Genomic DNA, 22,838 nt, shown 5'->3' on the forward strand with positions numbered 1-22,838 from the left:
ATGTCTGGATGTTTTAGCACGCCAACAAGAAAATGTAGGACAGGCAGTGCTATGCACACTTTTTCATACAACTGCAACATCCACAGGTTAGCCACCGCTTTCTGGAGGACACTGCTTTATAGTCTAGGCAAAGTATGTATATCTACAGTCACAAATGCCATCAAACGCATTATTTTACTTACCTTTAGACATCTGTTCATGGTATGTAGTGCTGTAGATTCACATGTGCACACCCTCCTCCCCGGACTCCTGTGGCCGTTGCAGTACTATTCTTATAATCTCATATGCATGGACATCTCTTTGCTAACACTTAGGGGGGTCATTACAAGTTTGCTGGTCTCAGGACTGCCATGTCCGTGGCCACGGTCGTACCTCCAACAGGACGGTGCTTAAGACCGCCATGACCATAGCGGTCTTCCCAACAGAACATAGCCAAACAACCGCCAGTATTGCCAGTGTGGACATGCCTCCACGGACGAGGTCGGCACCTTCAGGTTAGCGGGACCATGTTTCTGCTGGACATATTATGAGGCTGCACACCACCAAGGTTTCCGCCTCTGATGCACCACCACAAAGAGCCCGGTAGAAACCAACTCCATGAAAGGAAACACTCACCTTCTGGAACACATACATGACTGGAGCCGCCGTGGAACCTGAACTGGAAGTCCTCCCACTGCTCACACAACAATTCTGGAACCAGCAACAGATACAAAGACAACAACCGTGAGTATACACACCAATCTCACACTGGAGGGTAAACCCAAACTACACACACACACACAACATACACATCCGGGACGGCTTGCAACAGCGACGCACACATGTAACCACACACCCATACGCATATACACACACTTGCACACCCATATTACACACACGGACACCCTTACTACACACACCACGGCCAACACACACGTGCCATACACACATCAACCTACAGACACACAGCACCGGCACTGTCTAACACAGCCATCCACAACAGCACCGATTCACACACTGGCATCACAACCGCAACTACACAAACGCTTCGCCAAACAATGTCATTGTACACCGTCACATGACAACACAGACTAACAACAACATGTAATAACACCAGATAACTAATAAACACAATCACACTGCCATACAATGAAGCATAAGTCACACCACGCTAAAATGACACACAACGCATATAACATAGCCTTCACCAAACACACGGACGCACACACTACAATCACACAAGGGTACACAGCACCAATATTACATGTCAACACAAACACAATTTTGCTACATACATGAATATAACACACAAACATATCCTACACACATTACACAGCAATGACAGCAGGTCAGATGGCAGGGCCACACCCACACATGCAGCCAAGGCACAACAGCTAGCACAACCAACACACACGTCACACACGCACAAACCAAAGCCCACAAATATTAAACAGCCATGTAGAAAGAAAGGCAGGACAAGTATGTAACTATCGATTCCAACAACAGGTTGGGCCATGTGTATTAAAAATAGCAAAATGAGATATAAAACAAACATATTTACAATTAAAAGGCCGTTGGCCAGTCCAAAGTGCTAAAGGCACAAATGGCACCTCAGTGTGCCCCTACTTGACTTCTAACTGCAATATGACCCCCACAGTGTAGGGGCATCAAGGGCCCAGGTAGGTACCTCCAGGATTGGGGGGTGGGGTGTTTGGGCTTGGGTTTGGAAGGAGGGACAGAGAGCACTTCACAGGTGGGAGAGGAGTAGGGAACACGGATAACTCCAAGAGGAAATGCTTCTTAGACACACACGGCAGTCATGGAAATAGGGTTTGGGAGTGGAGGGAGAGGGAGTGGTTGTAAAATGTGTCTGTGTGGATGTCTTGGGTGCAAGTGCGTGTGTGGAATGCTTGTGGGTGCTGGGAGTCTGTTGGGTGGGTGAGTGCGGGCGTTAATGTGTCTTGGGAGGGGGGTGTGGTGCAGGGAGATGCCATGACGGATGGGTGACTGTCTGTTGGGGTAGGGTTTGTAGGTATGGAAGATGGGCTGCATGTGGGGGGTTGTCGGTGATAGTAGTGGGTGCGGATGCGGTGACTGGGTTGGATGTCTGTGGGTCTGATACTGTGTTGGCTGTGAGTAAGACAGGTGTAGTGGCTAGATCTGTGACTGATGGTGTGGTGGCTCCAGGTGTGTCTGGTGTAGTGTCTGTGAAGGAGAGGGTGGTGGGGGAGTCAGTGTAGGTAGTGGATGTTGGTGTGTCTGCAGGTAGGTGTTGTTTGTGTGCATGCTGGAGGTGGGTCTTGTGGTACTTGTGTTTGTCAGTGGTACCGTTGTCTGTTGAGGTGGATGCATGCCTGCGTGTATGAGTGCTTTGGCTGGATTTGGCGAGAAGGGTTTGGGACTGGGAAGAGGTAGGTGGAGGGGAGACAGTAGACAAAGGGTGTCAGTGTGGAGGCCAGACCCTGAAAAAATCTCTGGAGGCCAGCCATGGCACCATAAATGTCCTCCAGGAATGCATTGCTCTTTTGGACTAGAGCTGCCAGTCCCTGGATGGCATTCACAATGGTGGACTGACCCAGAGAGATTGACTTCAGTAGGTCAATAGCATCCTCACTGAGGGCAGCAGGGCTGACTGGGGCAGGGGCAGAGGTGCCTGCGGCGAAGGAGATGCCCACCCACTTGGGTGAGCGGGCACGGGCAACTGGGTGGGGAGTAACATGGAGGACGGTGCTAGTAAAGGGGGTGGCGGACAAAGATGGTGCTGGGGTGGGCTCAGATGGGTCCGCCACTGCCAGGGAGTGTCCACTGGGGGAGGATTCCAGAGGCGGTAGATCTAGTCTCCTCCGTGGCACTCCCCTTGCCTTCCGTCCCACTGGGTCCCTCGCTCTCGCTGTTTGCGGCTTCCTAGGTCCCGTGGGCTGCTGCTTCCCCACTCACCTTTGCCCCTTCTCCTTCGCCTGATGATGCTGATGCACACAAACAGAGAGAGAGGAGAGATAGGGTGAAATGAGTTAACATATAGCTCTCATACACAATGGTAAACATGCACATCTGTGACAATACATATCCTGGCTAGGCCATTGCAGGTGCCAATACACATTACATGCATCATGTCACTACTACCCACACCTGTATGTCAACCTTGACACCTACATCAATATCTAAGTAGGAAAGCACAACTGGAGTCATCCACATGATAACAAACAAAGCCATATTTGCTGCATCACCATGCCCTGCATGCAGTACCAATTGAATGCCTAAATGCACATCATACATCTCCATACGCATATCACCCGATGTGCAGCTGACGGAACTAAACACTTCAGGCCTCTACAGTTACAACACTTGCTCAGTCCATGCCCTCTGTAACATATCCATTATAGTGAAGTCAACTCCACTCACAGGCCACAGAGCACCTGCCGGTCACATTGAATGGCAGACCATACACTCTGTACATGATGCCAATATAGAAATCAACTCTGATTTAGCCATTACAAGTCAGACACCCAAACAGGTTACATCTGATGTGTACAATATAAGTCTGTGGAATAGCCATGTGAAAAGTCTGACCCGATCATAGAGCCAGATCAGCAGACACCAAACACATATTTCACAACGCATCATACTGCTACATGCATCTAAAGTGGCCCATACAGCACATGTAACATATCCATACTCAATCACTGAGTGCAGTGTCACAACAGATGTATTTCATGAACACAAATATTACATCATGGTCCACTTGCAATGCCATCACACATGCAGTTACTTCAGTTTGACTGTGCAACATGATGACTCCACCCTCACACACCATTCCAGAAATGACAATACCTGTCACAGAGCCCAGACAGCACACATCTCAGACTGTAAATGTCCCGATGCATTAGGCACACATGGACCAACACCACTGTCTGTACACCAATTACACATCCCACTACCACATGAGGCACCCTGAGGAGACTAAATTCAACATATGAATCGCATCAACATGCCATGCGTCGTGCAATAGCCCAACCCTCTCCTAATCTGCCACTTCAGTTGAACCAAGACGAGCAAAAAAGTCCCAGCCCATCAGATGTGTCCCCAACTAACCATTAGGAACTGATGTAGGCAGTAACTCAGCAACGTAGAATAGCAATTGCCAGGGCATTGTCATACATGCAATATACATGCCATGGTGACAAGTAGGAGATCTGCTAGGGCACTTACCAACTCTAGTACCATCCCATTGGTTTAACGGTTACATCTCCACAGTCTTGCACCTAGGAATGCATGATGTCTGCAACCAGTCATCATCAATAGAACATGTATCAGTATCCCAGTTTGGCTACCTACACGTACCCTACAGTCAGCAGATCAACTATATATGGCTATACAGCTATCAAGCCAATAATCTGGTCCCATGAAGGTCATATTTGTGGTGGAAATGTATTGGCAGCCCCACATTCAGTCAATACCATTACCAGTACATGTAGTATATAGTCCCTGTGAGAAAACGAGAGTCATACAGTAGCATATACAGGTATGCTATACAGATGGGAGTGGACTTACACCTCTGAGCCACAAAAGCAGATAGATTGAGCAGGTCATACTCAATGCTTAGGGTGATACAAATACTCACATCCATTGCATAGTCAGGTTGGAGTCACACATGTGCCTACGTCATCAGACCATCTCCACATTCCGGATATGGAGATTTATAGAAATGGGAGATGTACATCCACTGACAGTAAACCATGGCAACACATTTATTAATTATACTCAGCCGGGGTGCAAAATATCCATTTACAATAGACAAAAAACATGATGCTTTTGCTACAATGTCACATTTCCTGCAGTGAGGCAACTAATCCCATTCAAGCCCAGCTAAGTCCCCGGATACAGTCATTACTCAACCCCTTGTGGCTGCTGTGCTGCCCTCAAATGCCCATCCACCTCAGGGTAGGCCACCGCCAAAATAAGGGCCATTAGGGGGTCAGGGTCCGATGGGCACCCCTCCCTCATTCGGAGGACATCCCCAGCTGGGCCTTCGAGGTCTTCCGGGCCCAGCACCTCAGGTCCTCCCACCACTTTCTGCAATGGGTGCTCTGCCGACTGTGGACCCCCACGGTCCGCACTTGCTTGGCGATGGCACTCCAGATCTCTTTCTTCTGATGGGCGTTCACCTGCATGGATGACACAGACAGAAGGAGAAAGTAATGTACACTGGTACCATACCAACAGCAGTGGACAATACACATGTGACTCACCAAGTGCCCACACACACCCTTCCTTTCGTCTCACACGCCTTAACTCCATGCCCCTGCATGCATGTACCTCATCCCCGGCACACTTACCCCTTACACCTTCACACACACCCCTATCACACAACTATGGCGTTGGGCTCGCCTGCTCCTCTGGTGCCCCATACAGCTGTCCATACATGGGGTAGGACCCCTTCCACAAGCTTTTCCACCTCTTCTGGGGTAAAGGCAGGGGCCCTGACCTGCAGGATGTGGCATCATGGCTCCCAGATACAGTACACAGCAGCTCAGGTCGTGAATGTCTTGCTTGCAAGAGTATCAGGATTCAAGTGACCAAGGCTGCAGAAAATGGAGGTCACGGCTGCCGCGTTACAGGCCCATCACCGCCAGCGATGATCGCCATTGGCTGCAGTCTCCTATAGGCAGCAATGTAAACCAATGAGTAGTTGCACAGTGGTTGCAACGTACCGACATGACGACATACGTCAGCGGACTGAGGTCACTTCCAACTGTCCTGTGCAGCAGGAGAGGCAGCTGCAATTTTATGCACATGTTATGCCATGCTGTCCCTAAATAAGTGGTTTTCCTAATACATGTGACATGCATGAAACAGTGACGTGATATAGCCGGATGTCAGACGACGTGCATGTCCAGATATTCGGAGGCGCATAGGCTGTGTAACATATAGGTATATAGCATGACTATACTAATGATCGATGCAGGACAAGTCAGTGTGCCACATATGGTACATTACACGTGATGTGTGTCACTAACGATTTACGGTTTCAGCAATGTGCAGCACGGAATGGTGTCCAAGCTGCTTCAGCATGCCCATTATAGTATGCGTCAGCAGTGCTACGCATGTCTACAGTGTTAGGTGTGTGGTATGATGACATGTTACGCTTAAATTGTGAAGTGCTTATCACTTTGTACATTTTCTTCTCTCTATTCTAGATACCCTGCCATGAGGAGATTGAGATATGCACCAGTGTACTGTCCACTAGTTGACCTTGCAAACCTGGAGGACAGGCATATCATCCAGACATATCGTCTGAATCGTCAGACCATCATGGATCTAGGTACCAAGTTGGAGCCTGATCTATTCCCTGCCATACGCAATCCCTGTGCAATCCCTCTCATAGTACAAGTCCTATCAGTGCTACACTTTCTTGCAACTGGTTCCTTTCAGAAAACAGTGTGTTTGACAGCAGGAATGTCACCACAGCCCATGTTCAGTCTTGTGTTGAAGGATCTACTGTGTGCTTTATTGAAACACCTACATCAGGTTCCCCCCACATGTGGATTTTGCCTGTGTAAAAGCAGACCTCTATGATATGGGACACATCCCTTATGTGATAGGGGCCATTGATGGCACCCATATAGCCTTGGTCCGTCCCAGTGCCAATGAACAGGTGTATAGGAACAGGAAGAACTACCACTCGATTAATGTTCAGGTGGTGTGTCTGACAGACCAGTAGATCTCACAAGTGACAGACAAATTTCCTGGACCTGTGCATGACTCCTATATTCTGAGGAACAGCAATGTCCCACACATGATGGCATGACTACACACAGAGAGGGCTTGGTTCATTGGTATGTATTCATTTGGATTTGTTGTGGCACCTGCCGTCACATTCTTCCCTGTGATGTATTTCCTGAGACTGGTGATGTAGAAATAATATCTGTTGTTCCCTGCTTCGGTGGCAATCTACACTGGCCAGGACAACTATGAACTGCATTTGTGCTTTGTGTGGCACTATGCCTTCTATCCAGATAAACTCTCTGTCATGGTCTCATTTGCAGGTTGGATAAGTGACTATACTCTAGTGTGTGGCTGGAATAGTGACTCCCTTACATCTGCCCTGGGACATATCGGTTGTACTGTGTCTCCTGCAGAGGATGCCTCCCTCTGCTGTCCATTACACTGCCTGTTAGTTTAGGGAGCCATACCCACATAACATTTTGCAGACATAACATTTGTATATGTTTAAATAAAGATACATATGCAATTGCTGTGATCAATAGTGTTTACTGGGCATACATAGGAAATGTGATTTATAAATATATGGTGCATACTGTGACAAACAGGTGATGTGTGGGGTCATGGTAGTTGGAATCAACAGAGTAGGTGGCTCAGCTGTATGTAGCACAGGTCCAGTGTTCAAGGACCTTGGGAAAATGGAGTAATGCCATTGAACAGTCAACAGGGTGCCTCACTGGCACACAAGGGAGAGGAATCAGGAGAGTTTAACTTCCCGGCAATGGATTTGGTCCTGGCATCTGCTCCAGCCTGATGGCTGGATGGACGTCCACATTTGCGGGTGGTTCTTCTGCTGCAGAGGGAGGGGTGCCGAGGCCTGTGGTTCCCCTGGCAGGGCCTCCATTCCACTAGCTGCAGCAGATGTCGAAGGCTCTGATGTGATGTGGCTAGTGGAAGAGGCCTGCTGGTGGGTGAAGGAAGCACACAGAATGGTGTTGAGGTCCCTGAGCACCCCTGCAATGGAGGCCATGGTGGCATTGTGGGCCTGCCACTGCTGCATGATCTCCTGGTGGTATTCCCTCTGCAGCCTTTGGTTTTCCCCCAACATGGTAAGGATCTGGCCCATCCTGTCCTGGGATTGTTGGAATGCTCTCAGGATTTGGGAGATGGCTTGCTGGTCAGTTGACTCCCTTGGGTGCCCCGTCCTATGGCCCACAGGTTCCCTCCCAAGCCCCCTGCCCCTATGTGTCTGTGCCCCTGGCACTGTGTGCCCACTCCCAGTGTCACCAGGACCTTCATTGTCTTGGGTGGGAGGGGTCGACTCAGGTCCCTGTACTGTGGGGCACACAATTGATTGAACTGTCCTTGGGAAACAGGTTTGGGGACAAAGGGCTGGCTGTAATGTTGATGCCACATGGTGGGGGGAGGGTGATGTGGGCAGGGTGAGAGAGGGAGTGGTGGACTGACCAGGTGTCCCAGATGGGCCAGGTAGGTCATCAATGTCCACACATCCAGAGGCATTGTCCTCACTGGGGCCTTCATCCTGAGGAGGGATGTCTGTCTCTGGTATCCTCTCCATGGTCGCACTGGCAGGGGTACTTGTGGATGGAGTGAGAGAGAGTTAAATAGTGGACGTGTGATTAGTTATCTCTTTGTCTGATGCATACAGTGGCTTGACATGATTCCCAGCAATGGCAATGACAGATGCAGCATGGCAAACATTGTTTGTGGATAGTGGATTGTGACATGTGTATCATGTTCCATTGAGGTTGGTGTCAATCAGGCTAGGTAACTTTTGCTCGGAGGGTGGGCTCAGGTCCTGTGTGACGGTCAACCTGACAGGTGTGCCCTGTTAGCTTGTGGCAAATCAGGCTTGCTAGATGTGAGTGGGAATGGCTGTACATTGCAGAAGGTGTCCAAGTGGGAAGGAGGGTATGTGTGCAGGCAAGGTTGCTTGTCCTGTCTGTGCATGTTATGCATGGAGTTTGGCTTCTTACTTTCGAACCCATGATCAGTCCATTTCAGGGTTGTTGATCTGGATAGTTGGCTATTAGGTTTGGTGACAGTGCTGTAGCTTTGTTTGGTCTTGTTTGCCATTGTGTTGTGCCATTGCATTGCTTTCATTGCCATTTAGTGGTCCTCAGTTGAGGCATCCTGTTGGTGTAGCTAGTGCAATAGTCATTCATGCTAGAGATGTAATGTGAATTGCACATTGTAGGTTTTGATGATGATGGGCTAATGGATTGTGTGAGTTGTATTGCTTGTTATTGGCACTGCTATCCATGCACTTGCCAGAGACATTGGGGCTGGGTGGTGGTGTGGCATGCAGGAGAGGGGCATTAGGTGATAAGGTGAGAGGTGTAGTGGGTGATAGAGTGAACTGGGGAGTGTTTGGGTGGTGTAGAAGCATGCTGGACTGGACGAATGTGTGCCGGGGAGTGCTAGTTACTTACCAGACTCCAGTCCTCCGGGTATTCCAGTCAGGCCCTCTGGATGCAGTATGTCCAAGACCTTCTCCTCCCACGACGTGAACTCTGAGGAAGGAGGTGGGGGCCCACCGCCAGTCTTCTGCATGGCAATCTGATGACGTGATACCATGGAACGCACCTCCCCCCGTATGTTGTTCCACCTCTTCCTGATGTCCTCCCTTGTGCGTGGGTAGTTGCCTACTGAGTTCACCCTGTCGACAATTCTCTGCCATAACATTTTCCTGGCAATGGATGTTTGCTGGACCTGTGCTCCAAACAGTAGTGGCTCTACCCTGACAATTTCATCGACCATGACCCACAACTCATCATCTGTGAAGTGTGGGTGCTTTTGTCGGACATAGTGGTGGTTGTGTTGTGGGTGGGTGATGTGTGTGTAACCGTGCAGTGCAGTGTGCTTGGTGGAGTGGGGGTGTTACGTTGTGTGTGATGATCAGTTGTGGTGTTTGTGTGTACTCGATGTGTGTATTGTGTTTGTATAGTTGTGTGCTGAGTGGGAAGTGTAAATGTGCCTATGGTGTACAAGTGCTGAATTGTAGGTTTTTGGGTCATCGCTGTCTGTGACTGTCATTTTGGTAGCAAAGGATTTTGGGTTGTGTGGGGGTGTGTTATATAGTGCAGCGAGTAAGTTTGTGTGCATGTGTGTCAGGTGTGGGGTATTCGAACTGTCCAATGTGGTGGTGTGTTCTGTCTGAAGTGAGTTTTGGAGTGCAGAGGTTCGCACCACCAATGGTTATCCACCAAGGAAGAACCGCTGTGGTGATTTATGGCTCGTAATCAGTTGGGTGGTAAGTTGTCAGGCTGGCGGTGCTGGTGGTGGAACCACCTCTTTCCCGCACTCCTATGTCCTGGTGGTGTCGGATTTGCGGCTGTTTAGTGGCAGTCTTCAGTGTGTGACACAATACGGTGGTCGGATTACCACCAATATGGCGGTCATTTGGCAGCCACCACTGCGAAATGACCGCCAAAGTTGTAATGAGGCCCTTTGTCACACACCATTCCATTCTCACCCTACTGCGGGAAAACAATCTAACAATGGAGTTGATGCACATGTGCAGTATCACCGAGAGGAGAAGTCACTTTACCTTGTGACTCGAGAAGCTACTTTGAAGAAAAACAAATTGCACACATCCAGACCCAACACTAGATGGCAGGAATATGCAAAGCATGTGAAATTACAGCACCACGTGCCACAAACAGATGTCTACACAGGGTAAGCAACATAATAATTTTCTTCTTTTGGTTTTAAAAGCTCTACAAAAGATAAAAATATAACATAAGGTTAAAGTGCACCGTGCACAGCATGGACAGAGATTCTCTATTTGGTACTCTGTGATGGAACTCATCCGACTATATTTTCACGTTATAAGTTAAGGGACTTGACCTATTCTGAACTTCAACATCCAATGCCAGGAATTTTGTGCTCTTATATCTTTTAAATTCTTTTGTAACTTGATTTTATAAACTGTATATAGTAGGTGTAAAACCTGTGGTCTCTTCCTACAACCCATTATATTGCTTGCAGGGAGTGATTTTTTTCTATTGTATTTTTTTTCTTATTTTTACTAGGACTCAGCTGCTATTCATTATGGGTAAAAGACAAATTTAAGGCCTGCAAATCATTACGTAGATTAATGGTCCAATGGGTTGCGTCCCACAATTGCATGTGGCATTTTAACAGATACCTAAATGAGCCCATTGATGATGACCATACTTTCACAACATAGTTTGAAATTCTCTGCAATATCTATGTTTGATATTAACAAGGCCTGATTCCAGTATGCTTTTAATCGACCCTTTTGGAAGACTCAACCAAATTACTACTGATTGGAGAAAATAATATATCGGATACTACCATAATTTCAGAGTCATAAAGTAATAAGCTCACATTTTTTAGTGTATACATTTATTTAGAACCTCAAGAGACTTGTTTTCTAGGGCGGAGTCCAAATTCTTTACAGACCAGGCAACGGCCTTCACCCTCTCCGCCCGGGAGGCGGGCATATGTGCCTTAAAATTAAGATTGCCTTTGAAAAGTATACCTAAATATGTATATTCTTTTACAACCTCCGGTTTATTTGTTCTGATCCACCATTTTAGCTGGTTTTGCCTAATCCTTGCTTTTGAGAATATCATTACGTTTGTTTTTGCAATATTAATTATTAAATCATTATCCAGGCACCAAGTTGTAAAAGCACCCATCTCCTTTTGAAGACCTAATGGGGTATGATCCAACAAAAGTGTCATTCCAATAAAATATTGCCAGAATTGGCTCCCCTACTAGTTTTGGTGGAAATGTACGATTAGGGATTAGGATCACCAGGATATCTGAAATATACAAGGAGAAAAGCAATGGAGTTGATATACAACTTTGCCGCAGCTCATTTGAAGTGTAAATTTCCCTCATTAAGGCTCCATTATTTCCTAGTTCAACTCGGGTCCAAGAACCCTCATGTAATTGTATAATCAACTTCGGAGTGTGTATTCCAGTTCATAGGTTTTTTACAATTTACCTTGATTAATCATATCAAAAGCACTAGATAGGTCTAAGTATGCTACATAAATTGCTACGTTTCTTATTGTGACATAATCTTCAACGAACAATATTAATGCAAAACAACAATCCGCAGTGACTTTTGGGAGAATATCTTCTTTCTCAACCCATGTTTCTAAAGCGTGCAGCAGCTGTTTTGTGTAGATCTTACTAGGTATCTGCAGGAGTGTTATCACTCAGTAATTATTGGGTGTTTCACTGGAACCTTTTTAAAAAATTGGAACACAAATACTCCCCTTCCAAGGACCTGGTATTCTGTTCGAGGGAACTATATTAGTTAACAGGGGTATAAGTACTTGTACTCACAGGTCGGGATTCATTTTTAATATGTCTGCTGGGAACCCATCTAGTCCCTGGGCCTGAAAACTATTTACGTTCTTTATTATAGCTGTCACCTCCTTTATTGAGGGTGTTAAATTCTTCTCGTCCATACTTATACTCGTTGCATCCAAGCTGCTATTCAAATATTTCTGCAATACCTTTATATTACTTTTTCACTCTTAAAACCATAGAGATCGGTAATGTACTTGACCCACTGATTCTCATCAACTGAGCAGGTCTCCTTTTTTTTTGATCGCCTCCGTCACTTTACCCAATATTTTCCAAAAGGTTAATATTTTACCACTGCAGAGAGCTGTAATAAATTCTGTCCGTAAGGACTACTTCTCTTCCCAAACAATCTTTCTAATTGTCTTTCTGTAATCTCTCCTACACACCTTAATCTGCCTGTTTCTGGTTTTAGGGTCCAATTTATATGTCTCCCTAATTTTCTATCTTTGCTATAAAAAAAAATCCCTCAGACTCAGTTTTTATTTGTCTCTTATTATTGATAGTTCTGAACGTAGCTGAAAATGGGTGACTATTGTTTATTAGTTTTACATAGTCCAACCATATAATATTATCTGGAGTTCCATTAGGTAGAATTAAAAGGTTCTCAGCACCAATTCTTTTTACCTTATTCTCATTTCCACAGACTATATTATTATATGACCATTCTTGCACTGGAATTGAGCTGACTTTCACCTCAGCCCTCTTTCTCTGGCCAACCAGCTAAGTGAAAACAGGAGAGGCCAATGATCACTACCAGTTAATACCCATATGACCACATCCTCAACTAGGCAGAATTTGTTAATAGATATTGCATAGTAGGTCAGTGAGGATGTTTTCTCATTGTCAAAATTAGGTTTACCCAGTTGATCTCCTTTACTTCTTTCATTAATTACTTTTAGACAAAATTCATTTAAGATTTCCCCAATTTCCCTCCTTTTAACGTCATTCATTTTATTTGTTAATAACTGGAGCAAGATATTTAAGCTTGTCTCTCTTTCCTCTTCGAATTCATCCCACAAACCAATATTAGGGATTTTAGCATTTAAATCCTCACAAACCAAAATTGTGCACTGGGGGAAGGATATATTTATCTTATCCAGGAAGAGTGTCAGTTGGGCTTGTTTATCCTGCTGCTTACTTGGTGGAAAATATGTATTTATGACAATAAAGTCTTTATCTCCTTTAGTTTTAGACAGGACCTTCGGTTCAACATTGTTATTAAACCTGTAAAAGAAACGGTAAATTCCTTGCAGATTCTGCTCCACTTTACGTGTCTCTTTGTGAATATTAGTGTTAAAAGACCCCCTGATTCCCCACCAAATTGCCCCTTCACAGCCTTTACATTATGAGCAGTAAAATCATTCAGCACCATATTCCTTGACTCCCATATTTTGTGAAACATAACCACAGTAATGTCCATGCCCTTCAATGACTGCCAGTTCCTTCTTAGCCCAGCAGTATTCCACAACATACAGCGTGTTAGATCGTCATTACATTTTCTAAGGTGGGCATGGCGGAATCAGGTTTTCTCAGTTTTTTGCCATCTCAATCCAATTCCAGTCATCTTTTTTCAGTGAGTGGCTATTCATGCAATCCTTATACATATGTCTTCCCTGATCAGTTTTTGTTATCACGATTCGCTAGTTTACCCTACTAAATTGTTTCAAATGTATCTGAACATTAGCAATAATCAGGGCATTTTCTACTTGATAAAGATGTCTTTGGTCTTTTTTTATACCTCAAAGCTATCTAGGTGCAGGACAATATTTTAGTTTTTTTCATAGACATAGTAGCCATTAGTGTTGCAACTGACAATATGATCTAGGACTATTTCAGCTACTAATCTCGAATGGAAGTGTATCACTGCGATGTGCCCCTTATAATTATTGTATTTTGGCATCTACATATTCTACTTAATGGTTTGCAGGTCTTGCATTTGTATTTTACCTATAATGAATTGCAGCTCGGTCCTAGTAAAAATAAGATAGAAAATATTTTAAAATATATCTTTGAATATTATCTTTGATAATTTTTGGAGGGAGGAAAACAATGTCAGAATTTTGGATCGATTTAAAAGGGATTCCTGGCCTCCATCAGCAAAAATGTCAACCAACAACAATATCCTGTCATCTATTTCCCTATTTTCCTGATTCTAATTTTTCCTAAACATACTGCAACACCATTATCAAGGCATCTCATTTTACTCCCTGTGGACTCCTCGTCTGCTCTATTCTGAGATACTGGTTTAGGTGTGGGATTAATTGTAACCCAAGTGGTAAGAGTGTTGTGGCTTGGAGAACGCTTCCTCTAGAATATGCTCTGACGTATCTTCAAATGATGTTACATTTGCTTGATTTTTTACTCTAGTTCTATGTGATCTATTTTCTTCTGCCATTCCTGTAACATTGGCTTGAGAATAAACGCCTAACCAGCAGCCAGCTTTACTTCATTTGTTTTAGCTTTGCCCAAAGAATGGCTATCCAGCTTTCCTGGCTGGGATGCAATTCTAATATTTCTCCTACCCTTCATTGATAATCTTGGATACTTCCCTTTTTTTTTTTTTTTTTTTACATTTTATGGAAGTCCTTTTTTTGATCTCTCATCCTACCACTATTATTTTGGAAGATTGAGAAGACGTTCTTCTGGCACTTATGCTCTTGCCCATCCTTTACCTCAAAGTTAAGAGCTTTACTGGAACTCTCAGTATCATTATCCTTATTAGTTAATTCTGTGTAGGATGGACATCTATCCCCTGACCCTCCTGCTTGATCCTTAGGATAATCACAGTTTTAGGGGTATTTGGGTACATCTCCTGCTAGTTCGAGTTCAGTGATTTGCATGTTTATCTGGCTGGACTCTTGTACAAGGGTTTTAGGCTCTTGTTGCTGGACAAGAATAGTGAATTGCACATTTTTCTGACTAGCCTCCTGTGCATGGGCTTTGAGTTCTTGTTGCTGTGCATGGGTCTTAAACTGTCCATTATTCACCAACTGATTCCTGGTCTCAGGATTTATAAGATGTCATAATATCAATATATTTATATCTCGGCTGTGATCAGTGTCACCAGCTACAGATTCCAGAAAGTTACACATAGACTGCACCCATTTGGTGTAAATTGGTGTTTCACTTCTTGAATGTCTTTATCTTGTGGCAAGTCAGCCCCCACTTCTTCAGTCTCATTTTGTTTTTTTAATCTCTTTGTTAATTTCGATGAAGACTCTCAGAGCAGATGCTCCCATGAAGCAGCAAACCAGAGACATAGTCACAAAGACGTAAGTTATACCAATCAAACGGAAATACAACTGAAATAACAACAGTTAACTGTGCCATAGAATGATAATTAGTGATACAGTGTACTATGTGAGGGTGGAACGCCAATCCCTGATCCTAGGGGGCGTTGTCCCAAAGTGTCTGAGTGTGTGATAGCGGCCCACTGAGCTTGCCGAGCGGCGCTGGGCAGCAATACCAAGAGAGCGATATGAACTACACCATGATTGACTGGGGCAGGAGAAGGATACCCATCATCAGCACACAACATACAGGTGGACGCTATAGTTTCAGAGCGGCCTGCTCCAAGGGAGCCAAGAAATTTACATCAACAGGGTGTGGGAGACCCCAAGAGCAGGGGGAACATGTGTCTGTCTAGTGTGGCGATGGATACGGGCGATTTAAGGTGGGTGTATGTCGTCCTTAGCTTTGATGCATACAATAAAGGCATCCCAAATTTCAAAGCCTCCCTGTTCCAACCCTCTTTACTGTAAGTGACGTAGAGTTTGGGCCTCCGCATAGGACCACTGCAGCAAATCACGCAGCCATCTGGTATAGCTAGAGGCTTGTGGGGCCTTCCAGTGGGTCGCTATCAAACGTTTAAAAACTATGAAGGCCAGGTCTATGAATCTATGCAGTTGTTTGTCCCTCTTGGTGCAGCGGCGCAGTCCTAGCAAGCAGGACTCTGGGTCCACCTTTAAGGCATGGTCAGTAATGTCAGTCACTCTATCTGTGATGTGTTGCCAAGCTATGGCCAACGGAGGGCACTCCCAGACCATGTGATAGAAATCCGCTATTGGCTTCGCGCATCGGGGTCACACTGGATCCGACGCGGGGAACATAAGTTTTATGCGGGAGGGGGACAAATAGGAGTGATGTAAATAATTAAATTGGGTGAAGCGGAGTCTAGGGTTCCGAGAAACATTCTTGACAGTAGAGAGCGCCGCTGCCCAGGCCGCTTGTGATAAGGGTGCAGGGAGTGCTACTTCCCAGCAGAATCTTGCGTATTCCTAACCTGGACAAGACCCCACAATAACATGGAGTATAACCTTGATATTGCTCCCTTTGTGCCACCCCTAGAGAGGATCAACTTGGGAATCTGTGATGTCGGGGGTTCATCGTCACCCGCACCCCATGTGATACGCAGTAAGTGCCGTATTGTGCAATATGACAAAAAGGCGCCGGAGTGTATCCTCGTATTTTCCATAAGTTCGCCAAATGTCAACAGTGTAGTATCTGAGTAAAAATCGCCAACGTTTTCGAGGCCCACCTCCCGCCACGGGACTATGTTGTGGTGCATTAGCAGGGCCTGGGCTCTGAGTAGATGTGACAGAGGAATCAAAAGAGAGTATGGTGCATTGAAGCCCCCTCCATGGACATATCCCAGCCAACATGTCTTGGCTGCGTCCAATATGACGTTACCATGTGGTGTGGGCAGGACTTATCCAATAACCAAGCCACCATTGGCTTCGGTGCAAGCGTGTCCATCAACACTTTTTTCTCTGCTGTGTGGCATTCCCCTAACCAAGCGACTGGCCATTGTATCTGGGTGGCCGCATAATACATTTCAAAGTTGGGCATACCCAAGCCCCCCTCAACCTGTGGGTATTGAGTCGTGGTCAATGTTACGAGGCATCTGTCTTTTCCCCATAATAAATCCGTCACTATACTCTGTAGGGACTTGAAGAAATTGAGCGAGGTAGGGCAACCGGGAGCGCTGCAAAATTATATAGGAATCGAGGAAGGATGAGCATTTTGGCAATAGCCACTCTGCCCATGGGCGACAAGGGAAGAGACCCCAAAAAAGGGTAACGAGCCCCGTACGGAGCGAAGAACTCTGTCTATATCGCCCTCCCTGATGTCTTCCATTGAATGATACACCTGTATGCCCAGATACTTAAAAGTGGTGTGACACCACGGCAAGTGGTATTCTGGTAGTTTCGATTAGAGCTCCGGTGGGACAGGAGTCAAGGGAAAAATACAGGATTTAGACCAGTTTACACGCAAGCCAGAGATGTCTGCAAAGGTAACCAGTGTTTCCATCACACTCAGAATAGAAACTGCGTGGTCGCGCAAATAAACTAAGGCATCATCTGCATACAGGGAAATAATGTGGTGTATATGTAGCTCAGGGATGCCCCACTGTCGTGCATGTGTGCATAACTTGGCGGCCAATGGTTCCATAGCTATGGCAAACAGTAGGGGAGACAGTGGACACCCCTGCCTGGTGCCCCTGCATATGGGGAAGGAGTCTGAGATAACTTGCACCCATCTTGACTCGGGCCGATGGATTAGAGTATAATGTCGTAATCCATGCTATCTATCCCTAGCCAAATTCCATTGCGCCAAGCGGTTTAATGAGGAAATCCCAGCTCAGCATGTCGAATGCCTTCTCTATGTTTAACGATATGGCCACTCCACAACAGCAGGGTGCTGAATTATTGTTGTGTAATGTGCAGAGCAGTCTCCTGATGTTCAGGAAAGTGTTTCTGGCCAGTATAAAACCTGACTGATCCTCATGAATCAGTTGTGGAATAAATGGAAGGAGCCTATTGGCCAGTATTTTCCCCAGTACTTTACAATCCGTGTTCAACAGAGAGAGAGGGCAATAAGATCTAACATCAAAAGGATCACGACCAGGCTTCGGGAACACCACTATGAGGGCCTCGCACATCGAACCCGGTAGTTGCTCCCGGTCGTGTGCTTCATTGAACACCTGGAGCATGGGCTGCAAAAGGTGGTTCACCTGAGGCGCGAAGTACTCCACCGGGAGGCCATCCGAGCCAGGTGCCTTATTTCAGGCCATTTGGGGCAGTGCAAGACGTATCTCCTCCAGGCAGATCGGGCCATCCAACGCATCCGCCTGCTTAGATTGCAGGCGCCGCAGGGGGGTAGAGTTCAAGAAGCCATCCACTTGAAGCCATCCACTTGCCAAATCGGAGGAGGAGGAAGGGATGCGTATAATTTCCGATAGTAGGTATAGAAAGCTTCATGAATCGCCACTTGAGTATTTACTATCTCACCTGAGTCCAACCAGATTGCCCCTATGGGGGTTCTCCCGCACAAGCCAAGCCAGCAGGCTGCCCGACCTATCCCCCTTTGCGTACTGTTGTGTCAATTAATGCCTATAATCATGTTTGCCCAAACTAGCATCAGACTGTCTATGGCTGGCCCTCAAGGAACTAAGCTCACCCGTTGGCACCTCGCCTCTAGCCACTGCAATCTCCGCTGCTCGCTGTTTGGACTCCAATTCAGTCCGCTTCCTAACCAGGAGATGTCGGACCCCTACAGAAGCGGCCATCGAATGACCACATATTACCACCTTATGTGCATCCCACTATGTCACCTGCTATGTCGTCGTGTTTTTATTGTGCAAGAAGTAAGTCGATAAGTATTGGGCGAGCTCCTCACGGAAGGGGTGGTCGGCCAGTGCCTCCACCTGTAAGCGCCATGTAGGTATCTGTGTACTCGGGCGGCCCCAGCCTAAAACCACACGTTTCGGGCAGTGATCTGACCCAGTACGTGCCAAGTAATCAGAGGCGTGAACCCTATGCACCACTGTGGGAAGGTCAAGGATCAAATCTATCCTGGTGTCTAAATTAATTAATGTTTTTTCTAGATAGTTTGATAAGAGATTACCAGAAGAAAATGTGTTTTAATTCACTGCTTTCCATATCAAGCTCTTTGATGTGCTCAAGGTAGCATTGTGGATTTGGAAGCACTGATTTATTGACATGGTTTCAGAGCTATGACACTGTGTTGAGAGCAAGAACTGCACCTTAATTTGAGCTTAAATGGTAGAGTACAGTAAACCAAATAACCTGTAGGTGCGGCACTGGGTCATGAAAATCTATCAGGATAATTTTCCAGGGAAGGCAACTGAATCATAGCTCACACTGGTAACAGTTTAGTGGAAATCACAAGTAGGATTGGCAGCCAAAAAGGCCTGAAAAGACTTCACCAGCGTGAAGAAGCTATATTCTTGGTTGTAGCTCTCACTTTGAGTCAGGCTAGATCCTGTTGATACCCCTTTCCCGGTGCAGAAAACTATGTTCCTAGGTGTTTATACTGTGTACCCATCTCCAATTTCACAACATCCAGATACCATCTAATGTTTTCATCACTTTATGCTCAAACACAAGGATTTTGGTTCTCTCTCTGTTACTAGTTAATATGTGTTTTTCCTAATTCACAGGGCAGACAACTATCTCCTAAGACCAAACGCTTCTTTATCCAAGTGAATACTATAATTTGCATAGTGTAGAATTGACACCAATTCTAATCAAATTTCAGACGCAATTTTCTTTTTTCAGATGAAAGCCAAGGTCTTCTGTGTATACGTTTAATTGCAGGGAGGGCAATGACTCACCCCTGCTTAGGGCCTCTCTTTGTTTGCACTTTCATGGTTGAGACTGTAGAGGCACCACTTTTATCTTGACGCAAGTGTCAGTGCAAAGTGCAATTATAAATCTCAGGAAAGATGAGGAAGTACCCCAGCCAGCCAATATAGCCTACAGTAGATTTCTGATTGCACAGTGAAAGGCTACCTTAAAATCAATAAAGGAGAAATTTAAAAGGCCATCGTTAGAGTTGAGAGTGTACTTAATTAACATAGGTGAAACAGTTAAAGTATAATCCACACTACCTTATTTTTTGAAAACCTGTTTGGTAAAAAGGGATCATATTATTATCTTGAGCTCATTTCATTAACTCCTGTACTAAGAGCTTAGCAAAACACAGTGGATGTACATCAAGGAAAGGAATTAATTGATAATCGGAGGGACATTGGTGGGAGAATGTTTTGTTTATTGGAAACAAAATAGATGATTGTGAGCTTCAAGGGCTTCTTCAAAAAGTGAACATAATCAGGACTTGCATGACCAGAATTACCATATTCAGGTCCTGAGCTGTGTTTTTGTTTGTTTCTGTTTGATGGCCATTTTTCTGAATAATCACCAGAAAATTCCAGTCCTACCTTTTACTTACCACACACTGCAGATGGAGAGCTCCAGAAGACTAAAGCAGAAGCCAGCAGACAATCATTTATGGGTGTAGACAAAAGGAGGGAGTACCCTAATGTCTAACTCAGAACATACGTGAAAATCTTCTTCCACCAGTAGGTTCATAAATGATACATGCAGAAATTCCAGCAGCCGTTGCAACAGCCAAACCTTACCATCAAAGACAATTTACTGGGGACTAGGAAAGCCAACAACTCTCATCAATGCTGGGAAAAAACTGGGAACTGGAACGGTAGGGCTGTCATAGCTAAGTTTGTTGCAGCATAACAGAGTAAGTCTAAAGACAGATTGTTCCTAATATTCTAATTTTGTAGAATAGTTACAAGGGCGGGTGTCCTACAAGACTCCATCCAATATATGTATGTTGTGGTACCTGTATTGTGTAAACCTAGCTTAACAGACAGTGGCAAATTGCAGTACAGATCATTAACAATTAAGCATGTGTAGGTAATTCTTTGTAGTGGTGGAAGCGCTTCTTGAGGAACTATGTCTTCCGTTTAATTTGAATTATGGGATGGGTAAGAGCAGGTCTCCTGTTAATGGGGACATTACACCACAGATCTCCTGATGTTTTCACTGGCAACTAGCAAGCCCAGATGGCAGATCTTGGGGGAAAAAGTTGAGAATCAGCCAATTAAACAGATATTTACTCCTGCTAGTACTTCAAGATAAAAAAGAAGTGTAACCCACATAAGTTCTCAAAAGCGCAGATAAATGGATAAAAAACTAACATGTACTAATGACATCACTATACCAAATTTAATCTCATATTTCAGCAGGTAAATAAGATGAGCTCCCTAGATTTACAAGCCACATATTTCCAAAAACAAGGCACCAGTAAACGTTTCAAGTGTCTTCACTTGAAAGCGTGTAACTAGTGGTAACCAGCTCTGAGGTTTGCCTTTTAGCTTGACATGTTTCTAGTCATGTCCATCCAAGTGTATCACATTGGCTGCAGCGGTTCTGAGGTATCAGAAAATCATATTGCACCCATAGTTGGATGAATGATCGACCAAACACTTTCTTTTCAGAAGGTAATACATAATTTACAGATGGTATCTTGAACATTACAAGAGCTGGGTCCCCAGTTTGAGAGATCCAGTACTTGTAGGCTGTTCTGGAGACATAGATCATAATGTTTACCCTGCAGATCACAGAATATCTTCTTTTCACATAAAATGCCAACATCTTTTAAGAAGACTTCATCTGACAACCCGCCACCCGAAAAAGAGAAGCATATTTTCTGTCTTTTCTGTGCCCTGGCATTGTGTTTTCATCACCCTGAATGTCGGACTCCACATGAGAGGGAATAAGTCAAATAATCAGTAGTGCAAGAGAACAAGAAACTAGTAAGACAGACGGTTTATCTCAAGAGTTTCTGTGGTGCCAAAGCAACAACAAGATAGGAAGAGCGCTGCCCATAAAACTGATTTTGATGGAGAACAGGATGCAGAGACGAGCTGAAAACACAAACAAAATGGTGGATCTGTAAGCAGTAATGCCACAAAAGTGTACAAGAGCAGGCCTTCTAGAGTGAAGTCCTGTTTTGCCTTCCCTGAAATTTAGCTTTATGTTGTTCTCACGTAAATTATCGTGAAAAGTTATTACCTAAACAGGCAGGGACAAAATGGACACTTCTCCTCTCCAACGTGGTTAACTGAAACAGAACAAAGATGACCCTCATCACAATCAAAATAACCCAACCAATGGTGGTATCTAGGGCTTTTTTTTTTCTCTGGCCCATTAATCACACAGGATATCTAAATCTGCCTTCCAAATGCATGAAAATCTTTACAGAAGCTAGGTATCTTTCTACAAGCACACTGCGCTCCGTAAAGTGGATGAGATTGTTTGTTTCGGCTTTACAGAAGCAGATTAAGCCAAGGACAAACTGTTTAATATTGGCTACATCCTGCCTCCAAGTTTCTACTTCTTAGGCATCTTTTACAACTGTTTGTTAATAACATTACACAGACGCCTCAGGTAAACATTTGTTCCTTTAAGGAAAACTACCCTCTTCTGTAGTTCAGTATTGTTTTGTTAAGCTGATGGGCTCTCCATTTACATGCAAGTCATGTCATAGAAGGAGCTGTTGTAATGTTTATACCATGAACTAGAAGTGATCATGATCTGTAGAGTTACAACTATGAGAGCTCCTCAGGCCTCTCTATGCCATTATAGATTCTTACCTTCCTAGTCCTTTTAACCTCAGCTTGACTGGTGGGATGAATTTGCTATTCTTTTTTTTTATTATTCTGACTGCAGGGGAAGATGACATGTTGGGCAAGGACAAGTTACTTCAGTTTAATCCTTGTTCTCCATTAAGGGCATTTAAATTACATAAATGTAATCTTAGTTGGAAATTAGTCGACTGGATTCTACACACGGCATCCTGTCAAAATTAATTGCCTAACTGACACTGCTGGATACTTGTATCTGTATTACTTAAAGAAAAAAGTTAAATTTTTCTTGCATGTA

The 22,838-nt window shown here is 44.9% G+C and overlaps 1 protein-coding gene across 1 annotated transcript in view; it reads left to right on the forward strand.

The window, feature by feature from the left end:
- Positions 1-22,838, forward strand: part of PSEN2 (presenilin 2) — a 354,458-nt gene that overhangs the window by 262,713 nt on the left and 68,907 nt on the right. The window lies entirely within an intron of this gene.

This window comes from Pleurodeles waltl, chromosome 5 (assembly GCF_031143425.1).
Source record: "Pleurodeles waltl isolate 20211129_DDA chromosome 5, aPleWal1.hap1.20221129, whole genome shotgun sequence".
Lineage (NCBI taxonomy): Eukaryota > Metazoa > Chordata > Amphibia > Caudata > Salamandridae > Pleurodeles > Pleurodeles waltl.